Source organism: Mus caroli, unplaced genomic scaffold (genome assembly GCF_978045245.1).
Source record: "Mus caroli unplaced genomic scaffold, Mus_caroli_1 scaffold_17, whole genome shotgun sequence".
NCBI lineage: Eukaryota > Metazoa > Chordata > Mammalia > Rodentia > Muridae > Mus > Mus caroli.
The window spans coordinates 68,190,915-68,215,013 of NW_028227272.1; the positions used below are offsets into that span (position 1 = coordinate 68,190,915).

Consider the following 24,099-nt stretch of genomic DNA (forward strand, 5'->3'; position numbering starts at 1 on the left):
AAAAGCCCAGGACCAGATGGGATTAGTGCAGAGTTCTATCAGACCTTCAAAGAAGATCTAATCCCAGTTCTTCACAAACTATTCCACAAAATAGAAACAGAAGGTACTCTACCCAACTCATTCTATGAAGCCACAATTACTCTGATACCTAAACCACAAAAAGACCCAACAAAGATAGAAAACTTCAGACCAATATCCCTTATGAATATTGATGCAAAAATCCTCAATAAAGTTCTGGCTAACGGAATCCAAGAACACATCAAAACAATCATCCATCCTGACCAAGTAGGTTTCATCCCAGGGATGCAGGGATGGTTCAATATACGGAAATCCATCAACGTAATCCAGTATATAAACAAACTCAAAGACAAAAACCACATGGTCATCTCGTTAGATGCGGAGAAAGCATTTGACAAGATCCAACACCCATTCATGATAAAAGTCTTGGAAAGATCAGGAATTCAAGGCCCATACCTAAACATGATAAAAGCAATCTACAGCAAACCAGTAGCCAACATCAAAGTAAATGGTCAGAAGCTTGAAGCAATCCCTCTAAAATCAGGGACTAGACAAGGCTGTCCACTTTCTCCATACCTATTCAACATTGTACTTGAAGTCCTAGCCAGAGCAATTCGACAACAAAAGGAGATCAAAGGGATACAAATTGGAAAAGATGAAGTCAAAATATCACTCTTTGCAGATGATATGATAATATATATAAGTGACCCTAAAAATTACACCAGAGAACTCCTAAGCCTGATAAACAGCTTCTGTGAAGTAGCTGGATATAAAATTAACTCAAACAAATCAATGGCCTTTCTCTACACAAAGAATAAACAGGCTGAGAAAGAAATTAGGGAAACAACACCCTTCTCAATAGTCACAAATAATATTAAATATCTTGGCGTGACTCTAACTAAGGAAGTGAAAGATATGTATAATAAAAACTTCAAGTCTCTGAAGAAAGAAATTATAGAAGATCTCAGAAGCTGGAAAGATCTCCCATGCTCATGGATTGGCAGGATCAACATTGTAAAAATGGCTATCTTGCCAAAAGCAATCTACAGATTCAATGCAATCCCCATCAAAATTCAAACTCAATTCTTCAACGAATTAGAAAGTGCAATCTGCAAATTCATCTGGAATAACAAAAAACCTAGGATAGCAAAAACTCTTCTCAAGGATAAAAGAACCTCTGGTGGAATCACCATGCCGGACCTAAAGCTCTACTACAGAGCAATTGTGATAAAAACTGCATGGTACTGGTATAGTGACAGACAAATAGACCAATGGAATAGAATTGAAGACCCAGAAATGAACCCACACACCTATGGTCACTTGATCTTCGACAAGGGAGCTAAAAACATCCAGTGGAAGAAAGACAGCATTTTCAACAAATGGTGCTGGCACAACTGGTTGTTAACATGTAGAAGAATGCGAATTGATCCATCCCTATCTCCTTGTACTAAGGTCAAGTCTAAGTGGATCAAGGAACTTCACATAAAACCAGAGACACTGAAACTTATAGAGGAGAAAGTGGGGAAAAGCCTTGAAGATATGGGCACAGGTTAAAAATTCCTGAATAAAACAGTAATGGCTTGTGCTGTAAGATCTAGAATAGACAAGTGGGACCTCATGAAACTACAAAGCTTCTGCAAGGCTAAAGACACCATCAATAAGACAAAAAAACCACCAACAGATTGGGAAAGGATCTTCACCTATCCTAAATCAGATAAGGGACTAATATCCAATATATATAAAGAACTCAAGAAGGTGGACTCCAGAAAGTCAAATAACCCCATTAAAAAATGGGGCTCAGAACTGAACAAAGAATTCTCACCTGAGGAATACCAAATGGCAGAGAAACACCTGAAAAAATGTTCAACATCCTTAATCATCAGGGAAATGCAAATCAAAACAACCCTGAGATTCCACCTCACACCAGTCAGAATGGCTAAGATCAAAAATTCAGGTGACAGCAGATGCTGGCTAGGATGTGGAGAAAGAGGAACACTCCTCCATTGTTGGTGGGATTGCAAGCTTGTACAACCACTCTGGAAATCAGTCTGGCGGTTCCTCAGAAAATTGGACATAGTACTACCGGAGGATCCAGCAATACCTCTCCTGGGCATATATCCAGAAGATGTCCCAACCGGTAAAAAGGACACATGCTCCACTATGTTCATAGCAGCCCTATTTATAATAGCCAGAAGCTGGAAAGAACCCAGATGTCCCTCAACAGAGGAATGGATACAGAAATTATGGTACATTTACACAATGGAGTACTACTCAGCTATTAAAAAGAATGAATTTGTGAAATTCCTAGCCAAATGGATGGACCTGGAGGGCATCATCTTGAGTGAAGTAACACAATCACAAAAGAACTCACATAATATGTATTCACTGATAAGTGGATATTAGCCCAAAACTTAGGATACCCAAGATATAAGATACAATTTGCTAAACGCATGAAACTCAAGAAGAATGAAGACCAAAGTGTGGACACTGTGCACCTTCTTGGAATTGGGAACAAAACACCCAGGGAAGGAGTTACAGAGACAAAGTTCGTAGCTGTGTTGAAAGGATGGACCATTTAGAGATTGCTGTATCCAGGGATCCATCCCATAATCAGCTTCTAAAAGCTGACACCATTGCATACACTAGCAAGATTTTGCTGAAAGGACCCAAATATAGCTGTCTCTTGTGAGATGATGCCGGGGCCTAGCAAACACAGGAGTGGATGTTCACAGTCAGCTATTGGATGTATCACAGGGCTCCCAATGGAGAAGCTAGAGAAAGTACCCAAGGAGCTAAAGGGATCTGCAACCCTATTGTTGGAACAACATGATGTACTAACCAGAACCCCGGAGCTCTTGTCTCTAGCTGCATATGTATCGAAAGATGACCTAGTTGGCCATCAATGGAAAGAGAGGCCCATTGGACTTGCAAACTTTATATGCTCCAATATAGGTGAATGCCAGGGCCAAAAGAATGGGAATGGGTGGGTAGGGAAGTGGGGGGCGCTATGGGGGACTTTTGGGATAGCATTGGAAATGTAATTGAGGAAAATATGTAATAAAAATATTAAAAATTAAAAAAAAAACGGAAAGTGATAAAATGTAAGGTATGTCTCCGAGAATGGAAATAAAAAATAAATGTAATGTGTTAAAAAAAAAAAAAGCAGTAAGGAGAGGAAAGCCTATCAGAATTACACCAGATTTGCACTAGAGACTATGAAAGCCAGAAGAGCCTGGACAGATGTTATACAGACACTAAGAGAACACAAATGCCAGCCCAGGCTACTATACCCAGCCAAATTTTCAAATACCTTAGATAGAGAAACAAAAGTATTCCACTACAGAACCAAGTTCACACATTATCTTTCCACAAATCCTGCCCTTCAAAGGATAATAACAGAAAAAAAACAATACAAGGACAGAAACAATGTCCTAGAAAAAGCAAGAAGGTAATCCCTCAACAAAGCTAAAACAAGGCAGCCATAAGAACAGAATGCCAACTTTAACAACAAAAATAATAGGAAGCAATAATTAATTTTCCTGAATATCTCTTAGTATCAATGGACTCAACTCCCCAATAAAAATTCATAGACTAACAAACAGACTGGCAACACAAACAGGACCCAGCCTTCTGCTGCTTACAGGAAACTCATCTCAGAGAAAAAGATAGACACTACCTCAGAATGAAAGGCTGGAAAACAATTTTCCAAGCAAATGTTCTGAAGAAACAATCTGGAGTAGCCATTCTAATATCTAATAAAATCGACTTCCAACCCAAAGTCATCAAAAAAGACAAGGAGGGGCACTTCATACTCATCAAAGGTAAAATCCTCCAAGAGGAACTATCAATCCTGAATATCTATGCTCCTAATACAAGGGCAGCCACATTCATTAAGGAAACTTGAGTAAAGCTCAAAGCACACATTGCACCTCACACAAATAGTGGGAGACTTCAACACACCACTTTCATCAATGAACAGATCATGGAAACAGAAACTAAACAGGGACATAGTGAAACTAACAGAAGTTATGAAACAAATGTATCTAACAGATATCTACAAAACATTTTATCCTAAAAAAAAAGGATATACCTTCTTCTCAGCACCTCATGGTATCTTTTCCAAAATTGACCACATAATTGGTCACAAAACAAGCCTCAACATATACAAAAATATTGAAATTGTCACATGCATCCTATCAGATCTCCATGGACTAAGGCTGATCTTCAATAACAAAATAAATAATAGAAAGCCAATATTCACGTGGAAACTGAATAACACTCTTCTCAATGATACTTTGGTCAAGGAAGGAATAAAGAAAGAAATTAAGGACTTTTTGGAGTTTAATGAAAATGAAGCCACAACATACCCAAACTTATGGGACACAATGAAAGCATTTCTAAAAGGAAAACTCATAGCTCGAGTGCCTCCAAAAAGAAACTAGAGAGAGCACACATTAGCAGCTTGACAACACACCTAAAAGCTCTAGAACAAAAGGAAGCAAATTCACAGAAGAAGAGTAGACAGCAGGAAATAATCAAACTCAGGGGCAAAATCAACCAAATGGAAACCAGAAGAACTATTCTAAGAATCAACCAAATGAGGAGCTGGTTCTTTGAGAAAATCAACAAGATAGATAAACCCTTAACTAGACTCACTAGAGGGCATAGGGAAAGCATCCTAATTAACAAAATCAGAAATGAAAAGGGAGACATAACAACAGATCCTGAAGAAATCCAAAACACCATCAGATCCTTCTACAAAAGGCTATATTCAAAAAAAAAAAAAAAAAAAAAAAAAAGGAGTACCTCGATGAAATGGACATGTTTCTAGACAGATACCAGGTACTAAAGTTAAATCAAGATCAGGTTAATGATCTAAGCAGTCCTATATCCCCTAAAGAAATAGAAGCAGTCATTAATAATCTCCCAACCAAAAAAAAGACAGGACCAGATGGATTTAATGCAGAGTTTTATCAGACCTTCAAAGAAGGTCTAATCCCAGTTCTTCACAAACTATTCCACAAAATAGAAACAGAAGATACTCTACCCAACTCATTCTATGAAGCCACAATTACTCTGATACCTAAACCACAAAAAGACCCAACAAAGATAGAACACTTCAGACCAATTTCCCTTATGAATATAGATGCAAAAATCCTCAATAAAGTTCTTGCTAATGATCCAAGAATACATCAAAACAATCATCCATCCTGACCAAGTAGGTTTCATCCCAGGGATGATGGTTCAATATACGGAAATCCATCAACGTAATCCAGTATATAAAGAAACTCATAGACAAAAACCACATGATCATCTTGTTAGATGCAAAGAAAGCATTTGACAAAATCCAAAACCCATTCATGATAGTCTTGGAAAGATCAGGAATTCAAGGCCCATACCTAAACATGATAAAAGCAATCTACAGCAAACCAGTAGCTAACATCAAAGTAAATGGTGAGAAGCTGGAAGCAATCCCACTAAAATCAGGGACTAGACAAGGCTGCCCACTCTCTCCCTACCTATTCAACATTGTACTTGAAGTCCTAGCCAGAGCAATTCGACAACAAAAGGAGATCAAGGGGATACAAATTGGAAAGGAAGAAGTCAAAATATCACTTTTTGAAGATGATAGGATAGTATATATAAGTGACCCTAAAAATTCCACCACAGAACTCCTAAACTTGATAAACAGTTTCAAAGAAGTATTTGGATATAAAATTAACTCAAACAAGTCAATGGCCTTTCTGTATACAAAGGATAAACAGGATGAGAAAGAAGTTAGGGAAACAACTCCTTTCTCAATAGTCACAAATAATATAAAGTACCTTGGTGTGACTCTAACTAAGGCAGTGAAAGATCTGTAGGATAAGAACTTCAAGTCTCTGAAAAGAAATTAAAGATGTCAGAAGATGCAAAGACCTCCCATGCTCATGGATTGACAGGATCAATATAGTAAAAAATGGCTTTCTTGCCAAAAGCAATCTACATATTCAATGAAATCCCCATCAAAATTCCAAATCAATTCTTCAACGAATTAGAAAGGGCAATCGGCAGATTCATCTGGAATAACAAAAAACCTAGGATAGCAAAAACTCTTCTCATAGATAAAAGAACCTCTGGTGGAATCACCATGCCTGACCTAAAGCTCTACTACAGAGCAATTGTGATAAAAACTGCATGGTACTGGTATAGTGATAGACAAGTAGACCAATGGAATAGAATTGAAGACCCAGAGATGAACCCACACACCTATGGTCACTTGATCTTTGACAAGGGAGCTAAAACCATCCAGTGGAAGAAAGACAGCATTTTCAACAAATGGTGCTGGCACAACTGGCAGTTTTCATGTAGAAGAATGCGAATCGATCCATCCCTATCTCCTTGTACTGAGGTCAAATCTAAGTGGATTAAGGAACTCCACATAAAACTAGAGACACTGAAACTTATAGAGGAGAAAGTAGGGAAAAGCCTTGAAGATATGGGTACAGGGGAAAAATTCCTGAATAGAACAGCAATGGCTTGTGCTGTAAGATTGAGAATCTATAAATGGGCCCTCATAAAGTTGCAAAGCTTCTGCAAGGCAAAAGACATCGTCAATAAGACAAATAGGCCACCAACAGATTGGGAAAGGATCTTTACCTATTCTAAATCAGATAGGGGAATAATATCCAATATATATATATAAAGAACTCAAGAAGGTGGACTCCAGAATATCAAATAACCCCATTAAAAATTGGGGCTCAGAGCTGAACAAAGAATTCTCACCTGAGGAATACTGATTGGCTGAGAAGCACCGGAAAAAATGTTCAACATCCTTAATCATCAGGGAAATACAAATCAAAACAAGTCTGAGATTCCACCTCACACAGAGGTGGAATGGCTAAGATCAAAAATTCAGGTGACAGCAGATGCTGGCGAGGATGTGGAGAAAGAGGAACACTCCTCCATTGTTGGTGGGATTGTAAGCTTGTACAACCACTCTGGAAGTCAGTCTGGCGTTTCCTCAGAAAATTGGACATAGTACTACCGGAGGATCCAGCAATACCTCTCCTGGGCATATATCCAGAAGATGTTCCAACCGGTAATAAGAAGACATGCTCCACTATGTTCATAGCAGCCTTATTTATAATAGCCAGAAGCTGGAAAGAACCCAGGTGCCCCTCAACAGAGGAATGGATACAGAAAATGTGGTACATTTACACAATGGAGTACTACTCAGCTATTAAAAAGAATGAATTTATGAAATTCCTAGGCAATTGGATGGACCTGGAGGGCATCATCCTGAGTGAGATAACCCAATCATAAAGGAACTCACACAATATGTATTCACTGATAAGTGGATTTTAGCCCAGAAACTTAGGATATCCAAGATATAAGATACAATTTGCTAAACGCATGGAACTCAAGAAGAATGAAGTCCAAAGTGTGGACACTTTTCCCTTTCTTAGAATTGGGAACAAAGCAGCCATGGAAGGTGTTACATAGACAAAGTCTGGAGCCGTGATGAAAGGATGGACCATCTAGAGACTGCCATATCCAGGGATCCATCCCATAATCAGCTTCCAAAAGGTGACACCATTGCATACTCTAGCAAGATTTTGCTGAAAGGACCCAGATATAGCTATGTCTTGTGAGACTATGCCAGGGCCTAGCAAACACTGAAGTGGATGCTCACAGTCAGCTATCAGATGGACCACAGGGCCCCCAATGGAGGGGCTAGATAGAGAAAGTACCCAAGCTAAAGGGATCTGCAATCCTATAGGTGGAACAACAATATGAATTAAGCAGTCCCCCCTTGGAGGTCGTGTCTCTAGCTGCGTATGAATCAGAAAATGGCCTAGTTGTCCATCAGTGGAAAGAGAGGCCCATTAGTCGTGCAAACTTTATATGCCTCAGTACAGGGGAACTACAGGGCCAAGAAGTGGGAGTGGGTGGGTGGGGGAGTGGGTGGTGGAGGGTTTTGGGGACAGTGGTAACAGCAAGAGTGTCTCAGAAATATGGAAAGAACATCATTATGGAGCAATTATTTCTGTTTTTGTTTTAATTTTTATTGGTTATTTTGTTTACTTATGTTTCGAATGTTATCCCCTTTCCTGATTTCCCCCCTCAGAAACCTCCGGTCCCATCCCCCTTCCTCCTGCTTCTATGAGGGTGTTCTTCTACCCACCTGCCTACTCCTGACCTACCGCCATAGCATTCTCCTATGCTGGGGCATTAAGCCTTCACAGGATCCATTGGAAATGTAAATGAAATAAATACCCAATTAAAAAATGTAAAAAAAACAAAAAAAATGCTAAAATGACTTAACCCAGATTTGGTCCTGTCTAAATGAAATACAGGGACAAAGAGTGGAGACCGAAGGAAAGGCCATCCAGAGACTGCCCCACCTGGGGATCTATCACATATACAGCACCCAAATCATGACTCTGTTGCTGATGCCAAGAAGTGCTTGGTGACAGGAGCCTGTTACAGTTGTCCCCTGAGAGGCTCTGCCAGAGCCTTACTCATTCAGAAGCAGATGCTTACAGCCAATCATGGTCTGAGAATAGGGACCACAGTGGAGGAGGTAGGGAAAGGATTGAAGGAGCTGAAAGGGTTTGCAACCCCGTAGGAAGAAAATCCACCAACCAGAGCTCCCAGGGACAAAACTATCAACCAAAGAATACACATGGAGGGACCCATGGCTCCAGCAGCATATTTAGCAGAGGATGGCTTTGTCTGGCATCAATGGGAGGGGAGACCCTTGTTCCTGTGAAGGCTTGATGCCCCACCATAGGAGAATGCTATGGGGGTGGGGCAGGAGTGGGCAGGTGGGTAGAAGAACACACTCATAGAAGCAGGAGGAAGGGGGATGGGACCGGAGATTTCTGAGAGGGGAAATCAGGAAAGGGGATAACATTCGAAATGTAAGTAAACAAAATAACCAATAAAAAATTAAAACAAAAACAAAAAATAATTGCTCCATAATGATGTTCTTTCCATATTTCTGAGACACTCTTGCTGTTACCACTGTCTACAAGCAGCATCTCACAGCTGTAAATGAAATGGAGGCATGCCCATGAAGCAAACATCTGTCAGTGTGAAGAGAATCTTGCAGAAGGATGTCTCTATGTTACCATCTACCCACTCCTAGGGTGGTATAAAAGCCAAGACCATTTCAATGTGTTTTGAGAAATTAGTATTTATGGCAATCTGGATTATGAATTGGCTATTTAACAATTAGGCCAGAATGTTTAATAAAAAGTGAAAGAGACATATAGATGTCATTGTTTAACTTATTTTGGTTACTTTAATGAAAGAAGTGGAGAGAATAGAATGCATCCAAGTAGCTTATAGCTCATTCAGTTTACATTACAGTAAAAATTTAACTAATTCGTAGGGAGTGGAAGAAGGCATGATGAGTCGAGTCCTGAGACTTGGAAATGCCCATGTCAAGGTCTTCTTGGCCTCAGATCCATGGGAGATTGACAGAGTCATTATTCATATTGGCCAGGCTCAAGAGTGATGAAAAAGCCTTCATTTCTGGCCATGATATGACTGTTTATGAATGACTGATTGGCACATGCTAAGACTATCAACTGCATCTTTTTCTTCCTCAGTATTTATGACCTGAGATTGCTCACCTAGAGAGCACTTTAGTAGAGTCTAGTTAAGTAATAACCTTGAGTCATTCATAATAAACAAGCCGAGGTCACAGGCGGGAGCAAATGCAGGACCCACCTGATTTTAGCTTTGGTGTACATGTACCTGTGTCTGGATTCCTGTCATTTCATCATTCCCTCTCCACCCCTAATCAAGGTTCATTGGACACAAGCTCAAGGATCACAATAAGTGGTTCATAAACCAGGAACTGAAATTGGACTAGAAACTACTGGAAACACACAGCCAGTCAGATGAGGTAATGCTCCAAAGAGAACTGCAGTAAAGGTAAAAGTAAGGATTAAACCAAAGAGCAAACACTGACTGGACCCAGGCACCCAGCACATATGTAGCAAATGTGAAGCTTATTCTCCCTGGAGGTTCCCCAACAACTGGAGTGGGAGTAGTCTCTAAAGCTGTAGCCTGTCTATAGAATCTGTTCCACAACAGGGATGCCTTGTCTGGCCTCAGTGGGAAAGGATGCACCTAATCCTACAAAGAATTGAGGAACCAGGAAGGAAGTATACCCAGGGGGGGATCCACCCTTTGTAGGGATAGGCACATGCTCTTCCACTGAGGCCAGACAAGCCTAGTTAGGTAAAAGGATTCCATAGTCAGGCAACATCCTTAGGGACAGTCCTGGTCCAGTTGTTAGGGAACCTGCATGAAGACTGAGATGCATATTTGAAACATATATGGGGGAAGGGTTATTTCCAGCCTGTATCTACTCTTTGGTTCATTGTTCAGTCTCTGAGAGCCCCCAAGGTTCCAGGTTAGTTGACTCTGTTCATCTTACTGTTGAGTTCCTACCCCCTTCATGGGCCCTCAGTCATATGACTTCTTAAGCTCAGCCCAATGTTTGGCTGTAGGTCTCTGCAACTGTTTCAGTTACCTGCTGGGTGACTCAGAGGCTCTCAGAGGACAGTTATGGTAGGCTACTGTCTGTAAATATAACCTAGTATCATTAATAGCACCAGTACTTGCCATGGGATGGGTCTTAAGTTGGGCCAGTTATTGTTTTCCCATTTCCTTAGTCTCTGCTCCATTTTTATCCATCCTTTTCTCATAGACAGGACAATTTTTGGGTTGGAAGTTTTGTGGATGGATTGGTGTCCTTGGCTTTTAAAATAAGACTTGAGAGAGGTACTTAGTCAAAGGGAAAATTCTAGACAATTGTAAATGGCTGTCCATATTGCTTTTGAACAACTTTACTTAAATAACCTAGTAGATTTCCTGCTAATAAAGAAAAACAAATGAACAAATAAGATTTAACTGAGATTTTCCAGATCCTAGAGGAATTGAACACAGACTCTGTGGCCTGGATTTTATACAAGCTACAAAACTTCTTACAGATAATCCCAAAACAGAAAAGGTGCTTAAAAATCAATTGACATTTGAAAATGCAAACAAGACTACTGAAGAAGCCCTTAGAAGTTCTTATAATGGTTCACTAAAAATAAATTATAAAAGCAATATGAACTAACCAGTACCCCCTGGAGCTTGTGTCTCTAGCTGCATATGTATCAGAAGATGGCCTAGTGGGCCATCAGTGGAAAGAGAGGCCCATTGGTCTTGCAAACATTATATGCCTCAGTACAGGGGAACTCCAGGGCCAAGAAGTGGGAGTGGTGTGTAGGGGAGTGGGGGAGGAGGGTATGGGGGACTTTTGGGATAACATTTGAAATGTAATGAAGAAAATACCTAATAAAAAAAGAAATAAAAAAAAAGAAAATTTTAAAATATTTATGCTCAACATAAACTCTTCCCAAATGTTGGCATCTCCTAAAACTCAGAAAGACAGTTTATTATGGAAAAATTTTATAGATGTCTTCAACAACAATTAGAAAAACAAAATGAGGGCTGGTGAGATGGCTCAGTGGGTAAGAGCACCCGACTGCTCTTCCGAAGGTCCGGAGTTCAAATCCCAGCAACCACATGGTGGCTCACAACCATCCGTAACGAGACCTGGCACCCTCTTCTGGAGTGTCTGAAGACAGCTACAGTGTACTTACATATAATAAATAAATAAATCTTTAAAAAAAACCAAAATGAACAGAATGCTCTATCACCACTGATCTTCTAAACAGTGGTGATAGAAGAAAATCTTAATGCCACAGAAAAGTAGTGGTTTCCAAAGAACAGAGGAATAAAGTCTAAGACGCTAATGGGAAGAGGTCATGATGGGAAAATGTCTTGGCCCCTGGGCTAATGTGCATGTGGACGTATGTTTATATTTTCCCTGGAAGTGTGGGACTGCCAATTTGGGTGAGTGAAGACATCAATTTCAAGTATGATGAGGCCTAAGATTGTGAAATAAACCAAGGACTGTATTTATGAGATGTCTGGTAAAAATATCCATGACTCTGGTCAGGAGAAACACCTGCAGTATTTCTGTCCTGGGGCCACTGCCTTTTCATCAAGTCTTCTTATGACAATCTTCCATATCTGTTTATATTAATGACACCCCTCTGTATTGGAGCCTATTTCTCTAACAATCTGTAGTACCAACAGGCTCTATTCAACTATCCTGGATGGTCTACAGCCCTGAGATTTAGACAGAGTTTAATATGTTACACAGATTATCAACGCATATGTATGATGATAAGAGCTCCAAAGAATGAGAATAAATATATTTGGGAATTAATTGAGTGCTAACTTTCTGGGTGTTTGGACTTACAACAATAATAGCCTGGCCACGGTCCAATTATGTCATCATATCTTTGAAGTGCAAGAAGCTTGTGATGACACTCTCTCTAGATAATAGAGCAAAAGAATCCCTGAAGAGCTTGAAACTTTAATCTTTTTTATGTTGCAAAACATCCTTTTCTGTTGCAGTACACTGTGCTTATAATCTTCTTTTTATCTTTTCAGTTTTCTGTTTAGCAATGCAGCAAAGTAGGCTGGAAGATCCATCTTGTACATCTAAGAAATAAGAAAGTAAAGTTATAGGCAGCACCAAGTGAATGTGTACTATTGTTATGGGAAAGGATCTCTAAGGTCTTATAGCCAGGGAAACTTGGCAAAGCCATTGCATATATGGACAAGGCTCAAGAGAAATGGCCTGGCATGGCATTCCTTGGAGGTCTGATTAAGAGCATTTATGAGCAAGTGGTCAATATGTGCTAAGCTAGCAATTGAAACTACCCTGACTTCAAGTACTGACTTAAAGTGATCTCCTAATGGGATTAGCTCATACCTAACCCCCATACTGCACCAAATAAACACACTGAAATTTTAGCTTATGTTGGTAGCCAACCTTGCTTAACCTCAGCTTAATGGATGTATGCCAGTCCTTTCTTCATCCCATGGCTTCCCCTAAACAGTGTTCCAAAGACCAAGACAAACAGCGCATGAGAGAAATCTAGAAAAAATAATTAAGCCATGATATTCAAATTCAAAAAGTGAAAAAATGTTAAGGTTCTCTGGATTGTAGAAATGTAGCAATTTTCATAACACCAGTACTGTAAGTAGACTTTCCTGAAATGGATAAGAGTTATACTACATCTTCTTCCTATGAATTTACCCTTCTCTTTTCTTCTTTTTGCCTCAAATCTTATTGAAAAATGCAAAAGTATGCTGTAGAGTGTTATCCCAGTAAAATACTTTCCAAAGTTTCCCCAGGAAAGGAGAAGGAGAGAGAGAGAGAGAGAGAGAGAGAGAGAGAGAGAGAGAGAGAGAGAGAGAGAGAGAGAGAGAGAACTTGTTTTTCTGGGAGTACAGTTTATTCTCTGCTCAGTTGTTCATAGTTTAAAATGTTTATGTTCATTAGTTGTCTAATGCCTACTTAAAGGCCATATCCTGGTATGGAGGAAGGCACTTCAGCTTGTCTGAATTCTCGCGCTAGTCCATGCTATGATGCCTATAGAAATAACCAAACATAAGTTGCTGGAACCACAAGAGATTATGAGCTTACTTATGCATGCTAGGCTGCTATATTATATTTTTGAGTAGCAAAGCTTTCCAATATTTTTCTAATTCTGTAGCATTCAACCATATTTTTGGTTTTATAATCTCTGACAATGTTGGTTTTAAAAATAGATAAAATTATCAGAGGATACTTTAAAAAAAATTAAAGTAGAATAGATTCAATGCATTTGAAAATTTATTGATCAAAAGGAGCTTAAAATCTGTTCTGAGTATATATATATACATATATGTATATATATATATATTTAAAAATAAAATTATAATTATGTAGGAGAATGAAAGCTTTGATCCTGCCGCAATTGAAGGCTGGGGCTGTAGTGTGGGATGGGTCTCATAATATACCATTCTACACTTAAATGAAAGCCAAAAGCCTGTGAAATACACGCTATCTTTGCTCTTCCATTTCAATGCTTAGTCTTTGCAAATGTCCAGAACTGGAGAGAGCTAACAATCAAATAACATGAGTATTTCAAAAGTTAAAAATTGTAAGTGAATCCACCAAAATGTAGACTTGTATTAGAGTACTATGTTTTAAAAAGGAAATTATATTTTGTCTTCATCATGATATTCTAAATGCTTAGATGAGTATTTGGCATGGAGATTTGTACATCTTTTCTGTAGTCACTTGTTAGCCTCCTGTTTCTGCATACACTGCTCTGTATGTTTCATCAGACATAGCATTTGCATTGGCAGACTTCATTAGTTTTCTAATTCTTTTCTTTTTTTTCTTTTTGTGTTTTGTTTGGTTTTTATTGTATATTTTCTTTATTTACATTTCAAATGTTATTCCTTCTCCAGGTCGCCCCTCAGAAATCCCCCTATCCCATCCCCTTCCCCTGCCTCTATGAGGGTCCTTTTCCCACCTACCCATACCCACCTGTCCTGGCATTGCCCTACACTGAGATATCAAGACTTCACAGGACCAATGGCAGCTTCTCCCACTGATGTTCAACAAGGACATCCTCTGCCATGTATGTGACTAGAGTCATGGGTCCCTCCATTTATACACTTTGATTGGTGGTTCAGTCCCCATAGCCTTCCTATACTCAAAGGATAAATGGGCTGAGAAAGAAATTAGGGAAATAACACCCTTCAGAATAGTCACAAATGATATAAAATATCTTGGTGTGACTCTAACCAAACAAGTAAAAGATCTGTATGACAGGAACTTCAAGTTTTGAAGAAAGAAATTCAAGAGGACTTCAGAAGATGGAAAGATCTTCCATGCTCATGGATTGGCAGGATTAATACAGTAAAAATGGCCATCTTGCCAAAAGCAGTCTACAGATTCAGTGCAATTCCCATCAAAATTCTAACTTAATTCTTCATATTGTTAGAAAGAACAATTATAATTCATTTAGAATAACAGAATACCCAGGATAGTGAACAATATTCTCAACAGTAAAAGAACATTTGGGTGAATCACTATCTGTGACCTCAAGGTGTACTACAAAGCAATAGTGATAAATACTGTGTGGCATTGGTACTGTGACAAGCAGGAAGATCAGTGGAATAGAGTTGAGGACCCAGAAATGAGCCTACACACGTATGGTCACTTGATCTTTGACAAAGAAGCTAAAACCATCCAGTGGAAAAAAAGACAATATTTTCAACAAATGGTGCTGGTTCAATTCTTTTTTTTTTTTTTCTTACTTACTTTTCTTTTCTTTTGTAATCAGATTATAGGGTTTGTTTTTTGTTTTGTTTTGTTTTTTCTCTAATTGGCATAACTTTAGTTACTCTCAATACTATGCATGCTTTGGTCAGTCCCAAATAGCAATAATTGCTGGTATTTATTAATAATTCAGAGAAAGTTAATACTTTGAGGCATATAGGAGAAAGCAACGTGCTGTTTAAGTCATAGTAACCAAACAGAGTGATGTCATCTAAAATTTGTGGCTATAGATTAATGCATATATAAATACATTACTATATCATATATTCATAATAAATATAAAATACTATGTAATTAGTTTCAATTGGCAAAATATTAGACAATGGGTTCTTGGTATCATCTGTAGTTTTAACTTTTATTCTGTATGTGGCTTTCATTTCATTTTAAAGTTAAACTTCAGTGAAGCAAATTGACTGAAGTAGAGTATTTATTATGAGCAAAGTTAATCTAAAATTTTGTTTGTATATATCAATGTTTGTTAATTAAATCTACAGATAATTTCATTAGTTAAAATATATCCCTTTTGTTTATTGCCCAGAAAAGGGGTTGTTATGATGCAGAGGAGACAAAAGGAAGAAGAAAGCAAGGTAAATCTAAATTAAAGAGGATTCTGCAGGGAGATGAGCCAAAAATCACATACCCAGAATCTAACTAGATTTATTTAGTTTATTTTGTAACTGACAGTTTTAATTCTCTCTCTACTTAAAATTTGATTTGGAAGTATTAGTTTTCTTCTCTATACTGACATTATTATATGTGATTATTATTGTGATTATTATTAAAATACAGTTGATATCAAGAATAAAACTAATTGTTAGCTAGCATCATGCAAACTTGGTGATTTTATTCCTATTGAGTAATATTGTTTTGAGACAAAATAAAAACAACCAAACAAAAAAGCTTTTAAAGTTAACTTTTCCTCCAACACAGTTTTTAAATCAATGTTTGATTAGCTTCCTAGAACCTTTCCCAAGGTTACATTCTTACAGTTACAAATCTTGTGAAAATCTTGTTTCAAGAAACATCAAAAATATATTGGTTTTATGGTCTGGTAATAGAATGTCTAGTTTTACATGCGCGGTTTTAATGAAAATGCACGGAATGTAAAAAGCCTTTCAGACTGTCAGCATGTATGTCAAACACATGCAGTCACTACTGGTGTATTAAAGCATTCTGCCCTGACAGCATGTCTACTCTTTTGTTTGTTTGTTTTTTTTTTTTAATTATTATCCACATCTCTTATGTTTTCTCCTTTGGTATCACAGAGGACACAGCATTCCTAGTTGCCTGCAGCCCTAATCAGTTGTGAACATTACTGGGTCTTTCAAATTCTGCAAGCACCAGAAAGATGCCTTTATCGTATTTTTCCTTGTTTTCTTCCAGGCTCAGACACATGTCCCATAAAGAGGTAATAAGGAGGACATTATCATCTCTGTCCAGCACAATTCCGGAACAATGAAGCAATAGATGGAAGCAGATGTCATTCTCCTAATTGTTACTTGTGCTGGGAAATAAACGGGAGAACGTTGAAGGGAGCTTTTAAGGTTCTCAACTCCCTTGTCAGACACAGAGCATCTGGGCAGAGATGCCTTTTCAAGCCCTCTGTGACTTCTAAGAGTAAAATTGAAGGCCAAAAAAAAAATAAATCTATATAATAACCTCAGGTCCAAATTGCTGTTTTAAAGCTTAAGCAAATGAGTATCATCTCTATGCTATGAGCAGGGGTTACACTTGGTGGCCTCTAGCTAATAACATGTTTTTCATTGTCAAATTTAAGTTGCTTCTCAAATTTGGTTCCTTCTCAAGAGTAAGAAAATGACTGAAAATTTAAAATAACCGTTTTAAGGTGATGTGATGTCTAATACAAGAAAATGAATGGGAATCTTTTGGTTGTGAAGAACAGAACCATTTGACACACGCATATATGATTTTTTTAAAAAAAATCTAATCTAGTGATTTCAGCAACAATAATTCAAAACTAACAGGAAATGCTTTGAATCATGCTTTCTTCCTCCAGAGTGCTGCTATTAAACTTCCTGGAATAGAGATGGCTATACATTAAATATTTCTTAAAAGTAAAGAACAATGGATGACTGTGAGCCTCCACTTCTGTATTTGCCAGGTCAGAGCCTCACCGGAGATAGCTATATCAGGCTTCTGTCAGCAGGCTGTTGGTGGCATCTGCCATAGTGTCTGGGTTTGGTGGTTGTTTATGGAATGGATCCCCAAGTGGGGCAATCTCTGAATGGTTGTTCATTCAGTCTCTGCTCCGAAATTTTTTTTCTGTAACTCCTTCCATGGGTATTTTGTTCCCCCTTCTAAGAAGGATTCTGAGCTTCTGGGCTAATATCCACTTATCAGTGAGTGCATATCTTGTGTGTTCTTTTGTGATAGGGTTTCCTCACTCAGGATGATATCCTCTAAGAATTTCATAAAGTCATTGTTTTTAATTGCTGAGTAGTACTCGATTGGGTAAATGTATCGCGTTTTGTGTATCCATTCCTCTGTTGAGGGATATCTGGGTTCTTTCCAGCTTCTGGTTATTATAAATAAGGCTGCTATGAACATAGTGGAACATGTGTCCTTATTACATGTTGGAGCATATTCTGGGTATATGCCCAGGAGAGGAATTGCTGGTTGTTCTGGTAGTACTATGTCCAACTGTCTGAGGAACCGCCAGACTGGTTTCCACAGTGGTTGTACCAGCTTTCAATCCCACCAACAATGAAGGAGTGTTCCTCTTTCTCCCCATCCTCGCCAGCATCTGCTGTCACTTGAATTTTGGATCTTAGCCATTCTGACTGGTGTCAGTTGGAATCTCAGGGTTGTTTTGGTTTGCATTTCCCTGATGATTAAGAATGTTGAACACTTTTTCTGATGCTTCTCAACCGTTTGGTATTCCTCAGTTGAGAATTTTTTGTTTAGCTCTCTACCCCATTTTTTAATAGGGTTGTTTGGTTTTCTGGAGTCCAACTTCCTGAGTTCTTTATATATATTGGATATTAGCCCCCTATCAGATTTAGGATTGGTAAAGATCTTTTCCCAATATGTTGGTTGCTTTTTGGTCCCCAATCAAGGAGATAGAGAAAGTACCCAAGGAGCTGAAGGGGACTGAAACCCCATAGGGAGAACATTAATATGAACTAACCAGTACCCCCAGAGCTCCTTGGAACTATACCACCAATCAAAGAAAACACATGGTGGAACTTGTGGTTATAGCTATATATGGAGCAGAGGATGGCCTAGTCAGTTATCAATGGGAACCCAGGAACTAAGGCCAGAAAATAGTGAAATTTGGAAAAATGAAAGTTCTATGTGAAAGTTCTATGCCACAGTATAGGGGAATGCCAGGACTGGGAATGGGAGTGGGTGGGTTGGGGAGCAGTGGAAGGGGGCAGGGGAAACTAGGAAAGGGAATCACATTTTAAATGTAAATAAATAAAACATTTAATAAAAATATTTTAAAAATAAAGAACAAATAAATAAATAAGGGCATTGTGTTGTTAAAAAGAATAATAAATTGGGTAAAATGCATGTTTGTATCAATAAATAAAATGGTGACCCAGAAATACACAACCCATATATTCTTTATAAGACTGAACAAAAGACAAAAGGTAGCGATAGTGCAAATAGCAAATGCATTTAAAATAAAAGCTCTAGCTTTGCTATGGTAGTGTGTGGGATAATGTCCACTGTTACTGTATGACCTTAAACTTTCCTTTCCAGTTCTAGGTCACAAATCTCTAGAATTTAAAGTAGGCATACAGTGGTATATTAATCTTTGGAGCAGGTAGTTTTAGTTACCTTTTCTTTCTTTCTATATAATCAGAGCTTAGTTAAATTTTGTCTAGTTGGGAGAAATACAGTGCCAGATAGTCTCATGTTGACAGTTTATGATGAGCTATATTGAATTTACATGGAGATTGTTTTTATTAGATTTGGTGTACTTAATGGGGAAGATAATGATGGTGATGGACTTTTCAAACTTAAAATAAATATTTATATATCTTAAGATAATTCACAAAATTGTATAAACTTTGGAGAAAAACATCAAAGCAGGGTCACTTTCTAAAACTGAGAGAGAGAGAGAGAGAGACTCACATAATTTGGTGTTTGACTTTAATTGTATATATTTATTATATACAACTATATATATATAAATATAACTAATATATAACTATTTATATATATATAAATATATTTAAGCTTTTGTATATATATACACACGCTAAATGGCCCATATTCACTAATGAAGAAATTCCCAACACCAAGTAACACTGGGTATCAGTCTGTATCCGAGTATCTGACCAGGTTCAGTGATAAAGGGTTTATTCAGGAAAAATGTAAGATTAGGCCAGTTGAGGCTTTGATTATTTTGTTGACTTATGAGGAGATAGAGTGAGGGAAAACTTTTTCTCAGCATGACTTGGCCACCAGAACCTCATTATAATTAGATGGAGTTTCTAACTGAGTAACACACTGTTATGCAAGAAGATTCATCTAATGAAGGCCCCAGGCTCAGTAAAGGCCTCACAACTGGGCTACTTAACAGCTGCCCAGAACTACCAGGGTACTGGAGCACTGTGACAGGGGCAGTGAGCTAGGCTCTCTTTGACTTTTTGGGTTTCGTTAACAATGTTTTGATGCAACAATTGAATTCTAGCAAATGTCCCCTAATGCATGAAAAACTGTCTCCAACTAGTTTTTGCAGCTTTCTTTCTTTTGCCACACTGTTTTTTTTTTTATTCAAAGAAAACAATTAAGTGTATAAGCAGCTTTAAATGACAATTTTTGCTCGGGGATGAAGAAGGGAATTACAGCGATGGCAAACTGAACTTTTCATTTCGTCTCAAGCAGGATCTCGAAACTATCACAGAAACTCATAAAACACATTCAATACTGGTGGCCTATTATAATATCCAATTATTCTGAAAAGTATCCTTCCCTGATATTTGATTTATTTGGCTTTCCTTCAGCTGGTACATAGAGTCCTTTTTTAGAATCAAGGATGAGCTGAGAAAGAACTAAGAAGCCATGAAGATTTTGCTTAAAGAGTAAGCAAGAAATATTTCCCTACTTTATTTTGTGTATGATGATACCAGACAATATTAAGAAAAGATCATGTCTAGATCCAGCAATTCCTATCCTGGGCATATACCTAGAAGATGTTCTAACTTGTAGTAAGGACACATGCTCTACTATGTTCATAGTAGCCTTATTTATTATAGCCAGAAGCTTGAAAGAACCCAGATGTCCCTCAACAGAGGAATGGATAGAGAAAATGTGGTATATTCACACAATGGAATACTCATCTATTAAAGACAATGGATTCATGAAATTCTTAGGCAAATGAATGTATCTGGAGGATATCATCCTGAGTGAGGTAACCCAATCACAAAAGAACACACATGATATGCTCTCACTGATAAGCAGATATTAGCCCAGAAACTTAGAATATCCAAGATACAATTTGCAAAACACATGAAGCTCAAGAAGGAGGAAGACCAAAGTATGGATATTTCATTCCTTCTTAGAATGGGGAACAAAATACCCATGGAAGGAGTTACAGAGACAAAGTTCGGAGCTGAGATGGAAGGAAGGACCATCCAGAGAGTGTCCCACTGGGGGATCCATCCCATAAACAACATATACAACCTTCTTACTTTCAATTACAATCGTTATTCCATCTCAAAAAGATTTAACAAATAGCTGTGCAACAATCAAAGTTAACTAGGATAGTACAAAGGCTTGAGCGACAAATGACAAAGTAAAAGAACAGGAAGTGGCTAATTGTGAACATAATGAAATTAAGGATCAAAATAGCCTATTGAATCTATGATGCCATTTCCCAATGAAGTTGAGGGAAGGTGACCACCCCAACTGGCTTTCCCAGTTACCCAGGAACTAAGGCCAGAAAATAGTGAAATTTGGAAAAATGAATAATTATTCTGGAATCCTGCTAAACATACAAGATTATAAACATTTTTAAAAAATCAGTATTAACTTATGAAATTGAAGCACCCCATTGAGAGAGATGTTAAATGTTCCCAAGATTTGAAGGATTTAGAAGCAAGTGTCCTGGAAGCTGATTTTCACAATGGCTGCCATGGTGGCAAGAATACAGTACAATTATGGAAAATTGTAATAGATTTCAAGCCATTATTACTGTAAATGACCAATTGTTTGGTTAAGGTCAATTTGAAGATTTAAGATAGTATATACAATCTGATGACTTTTTTATTGTATAATGTATTTCAGTAGCTTTAAGAGTATGAAACAAGGAAAAATATGTCAGTCACAAACATTACTCAAAGCCCCAGAGAGATTTTTAGTGACTGCTTGCATAGATCAACACCTGGTATAAACAGGACATTGTCTGATTCAGACATGAGACAGGTACTAATTTAAACTTTAGCTATCAAAATACAAATGCCTGCTGTAAAAATGCTCTTAAACCTCTAAAAGCTCAGTCAACATCATGGGTGAATGGATTAGAACTGAGAAGACTGAGTTAGCCAAAGCTAGGCTGACCCCATGACAGGCTGCAAACTGGCAGTTTGGGAAACTAGACTTACGTTTCTGCTTCCCAGAAATGGAAAAGGCCAAACAAGTCAATTCCAGAAAAAAAAAAAAAAAAACACTCCTTGTGGGCAGCCAATCGTGATGCTCCCCCATCACATAACTTGAGTCAACCTTATGAATTCCCAATCAGGAAATGTATAAGCAGCCCCACCGTCTAGCTTGAGCCAAAGATAGTTAATCAGCAACAGTTCCCCAAATCCTCCAGAGCTGTAACCAATCTCAAAGGGACCTAGACACCTGGAACCAACCAATCATGTGAAAAAAACATAAAAGTCACCCACTCCTACCCTAACAGGCTTTAAGTTGACCATGCAAAGTCCACACTTCCCTCTTCCATCACAAAATGTGCTAGAATTCTGCATGCAGGTTCTCTGCAGAATAAATGCTCTTTGCTGATGCATACTATTTGAGTCTGGGGCATCATTCTTATCTATCACAGACCCTTACAGAATTACTGCTGATATTGACTCTAATGACTGTTTTATTGGATAAGCAGTTGCCAACAATCCTTGATATCAAAATTTCTGTTATTTTGGCTGTGCAAGACAAGGTCATTTGAAAAGAGACTGTAAACAGGGACATACTAGAGGCTTTTCTAGAGTTCCTCACTTTAAAAGATGACTACTTCCTTTTACAAACTGAGTTTACCTTAAAGATGTAGACTAATACATTTTCTGTATTCCAGCCAGAGGGATTAAAGGTATGTGCCAGGCGTGTCTACATTCCAGTTGGATCACACAGTCCTAGTTTTTTGTTTTGTTTTGTTTTGTTTTGTTTTGTTTTGTTTTGTTTTGTTTTGTTTTGTTGGTTTTTTATGTGGTTCTTTGTGAGAGCAGCCATATTGTTGGACTAAAATTCTTCTATATCTTCACCCTTTCTGTTGAAGATAAAAATTGAACCAATTTAATTTTTACAACAGAAACATTTGTCAATCCCAAAAACTTAACAATCTGAATGCCCTTATGAAAATCTGTTGATGCTATGATCATTTATAAATGCAGTCCTGATCATCTGTTCTACAACAAATGTCCATTTCAGCATCCAGGCTTTCTAGTCTACCAATCTGATGAACTATCTGTCCCTTTTCAGCTAATTTGTTGGGTGTCCCAAGCAAGGAGCTCAGCTCTTTGTTCTGTCTACATTTCTGTCTCTCTTAGTCCCTTCCTTGTGTCCTGCTTTTCATGTGGAAGTTTCTTTTATTCAGATCAGATCTTTTATCACTTTTGATGGAACCCATAGTCTTTCATCACCTGTGGAAATATAGACAAAACCTCTTCCCCAATATAACACATTCCCCAACATCCATTTTTATGTTATAACATTTATAAAATATGCAGGTTGCTTTACTCAGCAATTTCTTATATAATCCAGTGTCTTTCAGCTGATCATATTCCTCTTTCTGTTTATCAAGGTACAATTAGATCTCTATGAATATACACACCAACTAGAGACTTAGGATCACACATTTCATGCTAGGCTCCATGCCAGTATGCCAGGCTTCTTATCCATTTAGACACAGAAACAATCAAGCCATATTGCATAAGATGTCAATATACAGTGTCTCTAATACCTAGTTTCATTTTTCCATAGTTACTCTATGGATTGGTGACAGGAAATGCCTGGCTTGAGCTGTTTGTTGCTGGGATACAAGCACCCTGGTGCTCAAAATCAATGAGTAAGTCCTTATTAAGAATGACCAGGGATGAGTTAGAAAGTAGATCTTGAAAAGGTAAAAGTGTACAGAAGAACAAATATTTCACAAAGTCCCCCTCCTTTTAAGGCCTATCAGTAATGGTATCTGAACTATGCTAAGACAAGACTGTTACGATGACCAGTGTGCAGTGTCCAAACAAAGTCCTTTTGGGAAAAGTGAGAGTTATAGTGTGTACACATTGGAATCAGGTAAGTATATATTTGCCATTCACGATGGAGAGTTTTCAATGTTCTCTTGCTCCTTAAAGAAGTTTGATGTCCACCACCCTCAGCTGGGTTAGTTAAGGACAGTAGTGCATGCAACCCAATCACTGAACAAATGTTAGTATACTCAGAAAATAACAGTCTTCTCTATGCTCTCAATAGTTCTGTTGAACATCACTGCCCACTTTCAGACTTTTGATACACAGGTTATTGAATGCCTTGTTCTCTTCTATACCCAGATTTCTTGGGTCAACATTCCACTTTCACTCCCCAATAAAGGCCCCAGAAACCTTCTTTCTTCATTCTGGTTAAAGCCCTTCCTGGAACACTCATGTCTTGAC

The 24,099-nt window shown here is 38.1% G+C and overlaps 1 long non-coding RNA gene across 1 annotated transcript in view; it reads left to right on the forward strand.

The window, feature by feature from the left end:
- The window catches only part of LOC147000667 (uncharacterized), a 55,998-nt gene extending 39,113 nt beyond the window's left edge, over positions 1-16,885 (forward strand). The window contains exons 3-4 of the long non-coding RNA XR_015045799.1: positions 15,798-15,846; positions 16,643-16,885. This is a non-coding gene — a long non-coding RNA (uncharacterized LOC147000667). The remainder of the gene's footprint in view (positions 1-15,797; positions 15,847-16,642) is intronic.
- Positions 16,886-24,099: the final 7,214 nt, after the last annotated feature.